General features: G+C 42.7%; 1 protein-coding gene across 1 annotated transcript in view; it reads left to right on the top strand.

The window, feature by feature from the left end:
• The window catches only part of dally (division abnormally delayed protein), a 396,601-nt gene that overhangs the window by 346,749 nt on the left and 37,239 nt on the right, over positions 1-12,613 (top strand). The gene's annotated exons all lie outside the window — the stretch shown is intronic.

Raw genomic sequence — 12,613 nt, 5'->3', positions numbered from 1 at the left:
GACAGGAGCGACCTGCTCTAAACCCATGTTGCCCTGGGTTGTGTAATTGATGGGTATCTAGATGGTTGGCGATCTTGCTTCTTAGGACCCTTTCAAAGATTTTTATATGAGAAGTTAGTGCTATCTGTCTGTAGTTCTTTGCTACTGCTTTACTGCCCCCTTTGTGGAGTGGGGCTATGTCTGTTGTTTTTAGCAGCTGTGGGACGACCCCCGTGTCCATGCTCTGTCTCCATAGATTGCTGAAAGCACATGATATTGGCTTCTTGCAGTTCTTGATGAAGACAGAGTTCCATGTGTCTGGGCCTGGGGCAGAGTACATGGCCATATCGTTTATCGCCTTTTCGAAGTCATGTTGTGTTAGGATAATATCAGATAGGTTTGAATCTATCAAATTCTGAGTCTCATAAAAGAATTAATTTAGGTCTTCGACTCGTAGTCTGGTTAGCGGCTCACTAAAATCTGAGTCATATTGGGACTTGAGTAGCTCAATCATTTCCTTACTGTCATCTGTGTAGGAACCATCTTGTTTAAGTAAGGGCCCAGTACTGGATGTTGTTCTCAACTTTGATTTGGCATAAGAAAAGAAATACTTTGGGTTTCTTTCGATTTCATTTATGGCTTTTAGTTCTTCCTGCGATTCCTGACTCCTATAAGATTCCTTGAGTTTAAGTTCGATGTTTGCTATTTCTCTGACCAGTGTCTCCGTATTACAGATATATTGGCCTCTTTTACCCACTCTGTTATTCTAAGTCTTCACTTGTATAGGGAGCGTCTCTCTCTTTCTAGTTTACATCTTCTCTTCCTTTTTCTTAAAGGAATATACCTTGAGCATACCTGAAGTGCCACAGAGTTAATTTGTTCTAGACATAGGTTCAGATCCGTGTTGCTTAGGTTATCTTCCCAGCTTACTTCATTTAGGATCTGGTTGACATGGTCTCACCTTATATTTTGTCGTTGAAGTTGAATTTAGTGAAGGTTCCCTCGTGACTGATCACATTGTTGGTCTGGGGTGCCGTATATACATGTCTGAACCTCTATTATGTTGTCACCTGAGTATATTCTTTTTCATATGGTAATATTTCGTATCAGATCATCATTGTTAGTGAAGATGAGGTCCAGTGTATTCTCCAGTCTTATTGACTATTATATCATGGTTTAAGGTGAATTTGGTGCAGAGATTTAAAAGTTCGTGTGTGTGAGAGTTTTCATCTGAGTTGCCTCCTGGTGTTATCTCTGCTTCAACATTATTTGCTACATTCCTCCATTTTAGGTGCCTTAGGTTAAAATCCTCCAGGAGCAAGATGTTTGGGGCAGGAGCTGGAAGATTTTCCAGACAGTGGTCTACTTTCAAAAGCTGTTCCTGGAATTGTTGGGAAGTTGCATCCGAAGGCTTGTATACAACCACAATGACCAGGTTTCAGTTCTCGATCTTTACTGCCAAAACATCAACAATATCATTTGATTTATTTAGTAGTTCCGAGCATATCAGTGATTCTGTGACGTACAAGCCAACCCCACCCCCCACCCCGCCTTTTGCCTGAATCAGTGACTATGTGACGTACAAGCCAACCCCACCCCCCACCCCGCCTTTTGCCTGTTCACTCTGTCGCATCTGTATAGGTTGTAACCTGGGATCTATATTTCATTGTCAAAGTGATCCTTTATGTGAGTCTCTGTGAACACTGCGAACATTGCGTTTGACTCTGTCAGCAGTCAACGGATGAAAGGTATTTTGTTGTTCGTTGCTGGCTTTAGACCCTGTGTATTTGCGAGGATGAATGTCGTCATATTGATGGTATGTGGGGGAGGAGGTTTTTTTCCTGGCACTAATATCTGTTATTTTGGAATGGAGGCCACTGACTGTGACTCCACTCCAGAAGTGTTTTAAGTTGGTGTACGATTTCTGTCATTTCCTACCAGCTTTTTTTCCTACCTCCCTCTCTCAGGAGTGGTTGTGGCTACCCAGGTCTTCCCATAGTTTAGATGTTCTGTTTCTTGTCCCCTTTAGGTGGTGTGTCTGACAATATAAGTTACAGCACTGTCTTTCCGGGTGGAAAAGCTGACAGGAAGGTTGCATTCTCCTGCTGTCGTGTGGACACGACATTTTTTGGAGTGGTCAAAGTTGCAAGTCCCACTTGTTATTCCAGATATTCTATACCTGCTGATACCTAAGGCATAGAATTTACATAGGTTTGTTCTTTGCTTTCATTTTTCGTGTTTTCATTCCTACTGGTCAATGTTTTTATGTCTTATTATTATCTTCAGCACTTGTATAACAATGGTACCTTCACCAGCATTTTCTGGTATTTTATCTTCATTATTTCATGGGGCATCCCCTTGTTTACTGCCTCCAGTGGTATTGCTAGTTCGTAACTTTGGTATTGCTAGTTCGTAACTTTGGTATTGCTAGTTCGTAACTTTGGTATTGCTAGTTCGTAACTTTGGTATTGCTAGTTCGTAACTTTGGTATTGCTAGTTTGTAACTTAAACGTTGTATTGCTACTGTTTGTTGTGAGGATGTATGTATTTCCTCTTGTATTTTGGTTTTGTGTCTGCCAGTATGTCTGCCAGTGTGTCTGCCAGTATGTCTGCCAGTGTGTCTGTCAGTATGTCTGCCAGTGTGTCTGTCAGTGTGTCTGTCAGTGTGTCTGCCAGTGTGTCTGCCAGTATGTCTGCCAGTGTGTCTGTCAGTATGTCTGCCAGTGTGTCTGTCAGTATGTCTGCCAGTGTGTCTGCCAGTATGTCTGCCAGTGTGTCTGCCAGTATGTCTGCCAGTGTGTCTGTCAGTATGTCTGCCAGTGTGTCTGCCAGTATGTCTGCCAGTGTGTCTGCCAGTATGTCTGCCAGTGTGTCTGCCAGTATGTCTGCCAGTGTGTCTGCCAGTATGTCTGCCAGTGTGTCTGTCAGTATGTCTGCCAGTGTGTCTGTCAGTGTGTCTGCCAGTGTGTCTGCCAGTATGTCTGCCAGTGTGTCTGTCAGTATGTCTGCCAGTGTGTCTGTCAGTATGTCTGCCAGTGTGTCTGCCAGTATGTCTGCCAGTATGTCTGCCAGTGTGTCTGTCAGTATGTCTGCCAGTGTGTCTGCCAGTGTGTCTGCCAGTATGTCTGCCAGTGTGTCTGCCAGTATGTCTGTCAGTGTGTCTGCCAGTGTGTCTGCCAGTATGTCTGTCAGTGTGTCTGTCAGTGTGTCTGCCAGTGTGTCTGTCAGTGTGTCTGCCAGTATGTCTGCCAGTGTGTCTGTCAGTATGTCTGCCAGTATGTCTGCCAGTGTGTCTGTCAGTATGTCTGCCAGTGTGTCTGCCAGTGTGTCTGTCAGTGTGTCTGCCAGTGTGTCTGTCAGTGTGTCTGTCACTGTGTCTGTCAGTGTGTCTGTCAGTATGTCTGTCAGTGTGTCTGTCAGTGTGTCTGTCAGTGTGTCTGTCAGTGTGTTTGTCAGTGTGTCTGTCAGTGTGTCTGTCAGTGTGTCTGTCAGTGTGTCTGCCAGTGTGTCTGCCAGTGTGTCTGCCAGTGTGTCTGCCAGTGTGTCTGCCAGTGTGTCTGTCAGTGTGTCTGTCAGTGTGTCTGTCAGTGTGTCTGCCAGTGTGTCTGCCAGTGTGTCTGCCAGTGTGTCTGTCAATGTGTCTGTCAGTGTGTCTGCCAGTGTGTCTGTCAGTGTGTCTGTCAGTGTGTCTGTCAGTGTGTCTGTCAGTGTGTCTGTCAGTGTGTCTGTCAGTGTGTCTGTCAGTGTGTCTGCCAGTGTGTATGTCAGTGTGTCTGTCAGTGTGTCTGCCAGTGTGTCTGTCAGTGTGTCTGCCAGTGTGCCTGCCAGCATGTCTGCCAGTATGTCTGCCAATATGTCTGCCAGTATGTCTGCCAGTATGTCTGCCAGTATGCCTGCCAGTGTGTCTGCCAGTATGTCTGCCAGCATGTCTGCCAGTATGTCTGCCAGTATGTCTGCCAGTATGCCTGCCAGCATGTCTGCCAGTATGTCTGCCAGTATGTCTGCCAGTATGTCTGCCAGTATGTCTGCCAGTATGTCTGCCAGTATGTCTGCCAGTATGTCTGCCAGTATGTCTGCCAGTATGTCTGCCAGCATGTCTGCCAGTATGTCTGCCAGTATGTCTGCCAGTATGTCTGCCAGTATGCCTGCCAGCATGTCTGCCAGTATGTCTGCCAGTATGCCTGCCAGCATGTCTGCCAGTATGTCTGCCAGTATGCCTGCCAGCATGTCTGCCAGTATGTCTGCTACATCTCAACTGAGTAATTCCCTGTGGTCAAACAAGAGGCTGGGTTGCACTGATGGGGAAGACAGGATCAGTGACCCCAGGCACTGCCATACCTTAGTACTGTAACAACTATACACGCCTACATAACACGCATGACTACCTAGCCATGCACGCAGCACCACGACCTAGCCATGCACGTAGCACCACGACCTAGCCATGCACGCAGCACCACGACCTAGCCATGCACGCAGCACCACGACCTACATGCACGCAGCACCACGACCTAGCCATGCACGCAGCACCACGACCTAGCCATGCACGTAGCACCACGACCTAGCCATGCACGCAGCACCACGACCTAGCCATGCACGCAGCACCACGACCTAGCCATGCACGCAGCACCACGACCTAGCCATGCACGTAGCACCACGACCTAGCCATGCACGTAGCACCACGACCTAGCCATGCACGCAGCACCACGACCTAGCCATGCACGTAGCACCACGACCTAGCCATGCACGCAGCACCACGACCTAGCCATGCACGTAGCACCACGACCTAGCCATGCACGTAGCACCACGACCTAGCCATGCACGCAGCACCACGACCTAGCCATGCACGTAGCACCACGACCTAGCCATGCACGTAGCACCACGACCTAGCCATGCACGCAGCACCACGACCTAGCCATGCACGTAGCACCACGACCTAGCCATGCACGTAGCACCACGACCTAGCCATGCACGTAGCACCACGACCTAGCCATGCACGTAGCACCACGACCTAGACATGCACGCAGCACCACGACCTAGCCATGCACGTAGCACCACGACCTAGCCATGCACGTAGCACCACGACCTAGCCATGCACGTAGCACCACGACCTAGCCATGCACGTAGCACCACGACCTAGCCATGCACGTAGCACCACGACCTAGCCATGCACGTAGCACCACGACCTAGCCATGCACGTAGCACCACGACCTAGCCATGCACGCAGCACCACGACCTAGCCATGCATGTAGCACCACGACCTAGCCATGCACGTAGTACCATCTAACACAACATAAACACTGGCAGACGCTACACAGACGAATATCTGGCGGTCATTCTGTATAACGATAGACTAGAAAACACTTAGACTGTATTGAAAGTGGAAATCAAATTACATTGATCGCTATTTAGGTAGTCTACTGGTTTTGAAGGAATTTATGAACAAGACTAATAGTTCTTGATAGATAAAGTAGATCTAGGCGTACACAAGTCACTTCTCTTGACACCCAGAACTCAGAGAGCACGTCAATAATCAATGTACAGTAGAAATTGATCCACCCTTAAATAAACTGACGCAGGTCAGGTAATATAACACTGTCAGGTAATATAACACTGTCAGGTAATATAACACTGCCAGGTAATATAACACTGTCAGGTAATATAACACTGTCAGGTAATATAACACTGTCAGGTAATATAACACTGTCAGGTAATATAACACTGCCAGGTAATATAACACTGTCAGGTAATGTAACACTGCCAGGTAATATAACACTGTCAGGTAATGTAACACTGCCAGGTAATATAACACTGTCAGGTAATATAACACTGTCAGGTAATATAACACTGCCAGGTAATATAACACTGTCAGGTAATATAACACTGTCAGGTAATATAACACTGCCAGGTAATATAACACTGTCAGGTAATGTAACACTGCCAGGTAATATAACACTGTCAGGTAATATAACACTGTCAGGTAATATAACACTGTCAGGTAATATAACACTGTCAGGTAATATAACACTGTCAGGTAATATAACACTGTCAGGTAATATAACACTGTCAGGTAATATAACACTGTCAGGTAATATAACACTGTCAGGTAATATAACACTGTCAGGTAATATAACACTGCCAGGTAATATAACACTGCCAGGTAATATAACACTGTCAGGTAATATAACACTGCCAGGTAATATAACACTGTCAGGTAATATAACACTGTCAGGTAATGTAACACTGTCAGGTAATATAACACTGTCAGGTAATGTAACACTGCCAGGTAATATAACACTGCCAGGTAATATAACACTGCCAGGTAATATAACACTGCCAGGTAATATAACACTGCCAGGTAATATAACACTGTCAGGTAATATAACACTGCCAGGTAATATAACACTGCCAGGTAATATAACACTGCCAGGTAGTATAACACTGTCAGGTAATATAACACTGCCAGGTAATATAACACTGTCAGGTAATGTAACACTGTCAGGTAATATAACACTGTCAGGTAATATAACACTGCCAGGTAATATAACACTGTCAGGTAATATAACACTGCCAGGTAATATAACACTGTCAGGTAATATAACACTGTCAGGTAATATAACACTGTCAGGTAATATAACACTGTCAGGTAATATAACACTGTCAGGTAATATAACACTGTCAGGTAATATAACACTGTCAGGTAATATAACACTGTCAGGTAATATAACACTGTCAGGTAATATAACAATGTCAGGTAATATAACACTGTCAGGTAATATAACACTGTCAGGTAATATAACACTGTCAGGTAATATAACACTGTCAGGTAATATAACACTGCCAGGTAATATAACACTGTCAGGTAATATAACACTGTCAGGTAATATAACAATGTCAGGTAATATAACACTGTCAGGTAATATAACACTGTCAGGTAATATAACAATGTCAGGTAATATAACACTGTCAGGTAATATAACAATGTCAGGTAATATAACACTGTCAGGTAATATAACACTGTCAGGTAATATAACACTGTCAGGTAATATAACACTGTCAGGTAATATAACACTGTCAGGTAATATAACACTGTCAGGTAATATAACACTGTCAGGTAATATAACACTGTCAGGTAATATAACACTGTCAGGTAATATAACACTGTCAGGTAATATAACACTGTCAGGTAATATAACACTGTCAGGTAATATAACACTGCCAGGTAATATAACACTGTCAGGTAATATAACACTGTCAGGTAATATAACACTGTCAGGTAATATAACACTGTCAGGTAATATAACACTGTCAGGTAATATAACACTGTCAGGTAATATAACACTGTCAGGTAATATAACACTGTCAGGTAATATAACACTGTCAGGTAATATAACACTGTCAGGTAATATAACACTGTCAGGTAATATAACACTGTCAGGTAATATAACACTGCCAGGTAATATAACACTGTCAGGTAATATAACACTGTCAGGTAATATAACACTGTCAGGTAATATAACACTGTCAGGTAATATAACACTGCCAGGTAATATAACACTGTCAGGTAATATAACACTGCCAGGTAATATAACACTGTCAGGTAATATAACACTGCCAGGTAATATAACACTGTAATATAACACTGTCAGGTAATATAACACTGCCAGGTAATATAACACTGTCAGGTAATATAACACTGCCAGGTAATATAACACTGTCAGGTAATATAACACTGCCAGGTAATATAACACTGTCAGGTAATATAACACTGCCAGGTAATATAACACTGCCAGGTAATATAACACTGCCAGGTAATATAACACTGCCAGGTAATATAACACTGTCAGGTAATATAACACTGCCAGGTAATATAACACTGTCAGGTAATATAACACTGCCAGGTAATATAACACTGTCAGGTAATATAACACTGCCAGGTAATATAACACTGTCAGGTAATATAACACTGCCAGGTAATATAACACTGCCAGGTAATATAACACTGCCAGGTAATATAACACTGCCAGGTAATATAACACTGCCAGGTAATATAACACTGTCAGGTAATATAACACTGTCAGGTAATATAACACTGCCAGGTAATATAACACTGCCAGGTAATATAACACTGCCAGGTAATATAACACTGTCAGGTAATATAACACTGCCAGGTAATATAACACTGTCAGGTAATATAACACTGCCAGGTAATATAACACTGTCAGGTAATATAACACTGCCAGGTAATATAACACTGTCAGGTAATATAACACTGCCAGGTAATATAACACTGCCAGGTAATATAACACTGCCAGGTAATATAACACTGCCAGGTAATATAACACTCAGGTAATATAACACTGTCAGGTAATATAACACTGTCAGGTAATATAACACTGCCAGGTAATATAACACTGTCAGGTAATATAACACTGCCAGGTAATATAACACTGTCAGGTAATATAACACTGCCAGGTAATATAACACTGCCAGGTAATATAACACTGCCAGGTAATATAACACTGCCAGGTAATATAACACTGCCAGGTAATATAACACTGTCAGGTAATATAACACTGCCAGGTAATATAACACTGTCAGGTAATATAACACTGCCAGGTAATATAACACTGTCAGGTAATATAACACTGCCAGGTAATATAACACTGTCAGGTAATATAACACTGCCAGGTAATATAACACTGCCAGGTAATATAACACTGCCAGGTAATATAACACTGCCAGGTAATATAACACTGCCAGGTAATATAACACTGCCAGGTAATATAACACTGCCAGGTAATATAACACTGCCAGGTAATATAACACTGCCAGGTAATATAACACTGCCAGGTAATATAACACTGCCAGGTAATATAACACTGTCAGGTAATATAACACTGTCAGGTAATATAACACTGCCAGGTAATATAACACTGCCAGGTAATATAACACTGCCAGGTAATATAACACTGCCAGGTAATATAACACTGCCAGGTAATATAACACTGCCAGGTAATATAACACTGTCAGGTAATATAACACTGCCAGGTAATATAACACTGCCAGGTAATATAACACTGCCAGGTAATATAACACTGCCAGGTAATATAACACTGCCAGGTAATATAACACTGCCAGGTAATATAACACTGTCAGGTAATATAACACTGCCAGGTAATATAACACTGCCAGGTAATATAACACTGCCAGGTAATATAACACTGTCAGGTTAACTTTTAAAAATCTAATAATTTACATAACTAAAAGTTAGACGAACAAAATTTTTGGAAGCAACAAGACGTGATCATAAGTGGTAAGTTACTACACAATTTGGCACAATAATGTAAAGTGACAGTCAGAAAGTAACTGCAAAATTAACATACAAAGATGACAGTTTATAACTGAAGATGGTAAAGTAATGACCTGAAATAAGTGTGTGGAATCAGGTAAAGTAATGACCTGAAATAAGTGTGTGGAATCAGGTAAAGTAATGACCTGAAATAAGTGTGTGGAATCAGGTAAAGTAATGACCTGAAATAAGTGTGTGGAATCAGGTAAAGTAATGACCTGAAATAAGTGTGTGGAATCATGTAAAGTAATGACCTGAAATAAGTGTGTGGAATCAGGTAAAGTAATGACCTGAAATAAGTGTGTGGAATCAGGTAAAGTAATGACCTGAAATAAGTGTGTGTAATCAGGTAAAGTAATGACCTGAAATAAGTGTGTGGAATCAGGTAAAGTAATGACCTGAAATAAGTGTGTGGAATCAGGTAAAGTAATGACCTGAAATAAGTGTGTGGAATCAGGTAAAGTAATGACCTGAAATAAGTGTGTGGAATCAGGTAAAGTAATGACCTGAAATAAGTGTGTGGAATCAGGTACATACTGTCGAGTAAACTTACTCAAGGTAACTTCTCGCCACGAGTGTGTTCCTCAGTCCTGAAAGGATTCATCGACACTATGCCCAGCCCTTCTAGGGCAGGGTAGGTGCCTGAACCCGAGCTTCCAGCTCACAAGACTGTCATTCCCATTAGCCCCCTTGGGTCGGGGATTGCAGACCAGAGAGGTCTAGCTTGTGGCTAGGCCTGGGGACAGTTGGTCCCAAAGATGAGGGGGTAGTTGTGCCTCCTATCATGGGAGACTTAGGTCTCAGACACTCCCTAAAGAGGGAGTCAAGGCCGGGCCACCACTTGGAAAAGGCCCGGGCCGGGAGAATACCGGCGAATCTATAATAATAATAAAGTCCTGAAGGAGGCCTGGTCACCGACCGGGCCGCGGGGGCGTTGACCCCCGGAACTCTCTCCAGGTAAACTCCAGGTAAACATGTCCTGAATTGTACATGTCTTATTCCACATCTTGAAGGTATCATAATAACATATTTTCAGGTAAGACACATATGCAACAGTTAGGTATCTTTATTTCGAAACGTTTCGCCTACACAGTAGGCTTCTTCAGTCGAGTACAGAAAAGTTGATAGAAGCAGAAGAGACTTGAAGACGATGTAATCAGTCCATCACCCTTAAAGTTTTGAGGTGGTCAGTCCCTCAGTCTGGAGAAGAGCATTGTTCCATAGATATTGTTTCAGACTATGGAACAATGCTCTTCTCCAGACTGAGGGACTGACCACCTCAAAACTTTAAGGGTGATGGACTGATTACATGGTCTTCAAGTCTCTTCTGCTTCTATCAACGTTTCTGTACTCGACTGAAGAAGCCTACTGTGTAGGCGAAACGTTTCGAAATAAAGATACCTAACTGTTGCATATGTGTCTTACCTAACAACCTGTCGGTATTTTATACCATTTTAATTTTCAACATTTTTTCACCCGAACTGGTTATCTATACAAGGCATTTACATGTGCTTTGTTCATCTGATCTAGGGAGTCAGATTCACTGACAGTGGCTGACACTTACCGTGACTGAGAGGAATTAAAATTAGTGGCACTGGCTGACACCTGAGGTGTCCTCATCACATGTTAGGACCGTAAGGAGCAGCGATGGTCAGGACGTGTGTGTCAGTCAGATTGTTAGAGTAAAAGGACACAAGTGCAACTAATGTGACATTTATTGTGGCAACGTTTCGCTCTCCAGGAGCTTTATCAAGCTAATGGCTTGATAAAACTCATGGAGAGCGAAACGTTGCCACAATAAATGTCACATTAGTTGCACTTGTGTCCTTTTACTTCACATATTGTCGGTAATTCTACCAACTTTATTACAGATTGTTAGAGGTGGAAGGTACTGAGTCAGGATTGTCAGTCAGGTTTACCAGTCTGGGTGCCAGGAATATCATCAACATCGTCACAGACTAACTTCATGTGGTCTAGAAGTGACTCTACTGACCACTGCTGCTTTCTCTAACTTTGTACTTGTTACCACTGAAGTGTTTAACAACACGATAAGGACCAACAAACTTTTGGTCAAACTCTGGTATAGCAGAAGTCTTTTTCAAATTACTTAGCATGACTCTCGAACTGACTTCAATTTTGTTTGATTTTGCTCGAACGTTTGTGAGTTTAATAAATTTTGCTGCTGACTTTCGAAGTGTTTCTTTGATTCTTCTAAAAATGCCTTGAGATATACCAGTCATTACATAGCTGTAGTCATCGTAATTAGGTCGTGGACTGGAGTACAGCAACTCATACAAGGCATAATGTGGAGTATCACCTATTGCAGTGATGCCCAAAGTGGGCAGTACCCCTCCCCTCTGGGGGCGGTGAAAAGATCCAGGGGGGTGGGCCGTTGAGGAATTTTGGATTTGCAGTAAGCCTAATACCAAAAAAGAGGGGTGTTGGTATGTGTGTGGTTCGGAGCTCGGGATGTGGCCTGGGAGTCAAGGGGGCGGCAGCCTGAAAAAGTCTGGGGACCACTGACCTATAGAGACAGTGTATACTGAATTAATTATACACTGAACATCAGGTATTGCTTCATCCAATGTTTCACTGTTAGGATTAATCGTTGCTCGTGGAGCATCGAGTACTGTGTTGTCTGTCCTTCCAGCTTAGCCAGTACTGGCAGGATGGTGAGGGACGATACTGCTCTTATTGATCTTGTGAAAAATGCACAGCGTCTTAAAGATCATCACAGATTCATCTCCATTATCTGTTACAGGGAACCTAGAAGTAGTATGTCTACTGATCATTCGTTCTTTAAGCGCTTTAGCTACTAAATCTGCAGCTGTATATGCAATAGGTACTCACAGTATCGTGTGAAATAGTGTACCACCACACATAAATACCTATTGCCTTGGAGGGAACGTTGGAAATTGGTCAACAAGTCAATCAATACTCTTTCCTATGGTTCACTGGTATTAGGATAAACATTATATTTGTCTTTCATTAATACTTCACATTTCTTAATGTATTCCAAAATGTCTATTGCTATATGAGGCCAAAAGTATTTCACCCTCACTTGTTTAACAGAACGACTCATGTCAGGATGTGCCAACACCTGGTACATGGGGAGCTAGCTGCAGGGCGACATTCACTAGTGACTCTGGAATAGCTAACTAATGACTCATGAAATCGTAATGACACACCAATCGTAATGACAAACCATACCCGTGGTATGGTTTGTTTGCAATCGTGTCATTACGATTTCGTGAGTCATGTTGACAGCAGTGAGGGGACTTGAGC

Source organism: Cherax quadricarinatus, chromosome 93 (genome assembly GCF_038502225.1).
Source record: "Cherax quadricarinatus isolate ZL_2023a chromosome 93, ASM3850222v1, whole genome shotgun sequence".
In the NCBI taxonomy this organism is placed as follows: domain Eukaryota; kingdom Metazoa; phylum Arthropoda; class Malacostraca; order Decapoda; family Parastacidae; genus Cherax; species Cherax quadricarinatus.
Note: the sequence above shows the minus strand (reverse complement) of the source record. Positions and strands in the feature narration are given on the sequence as shown.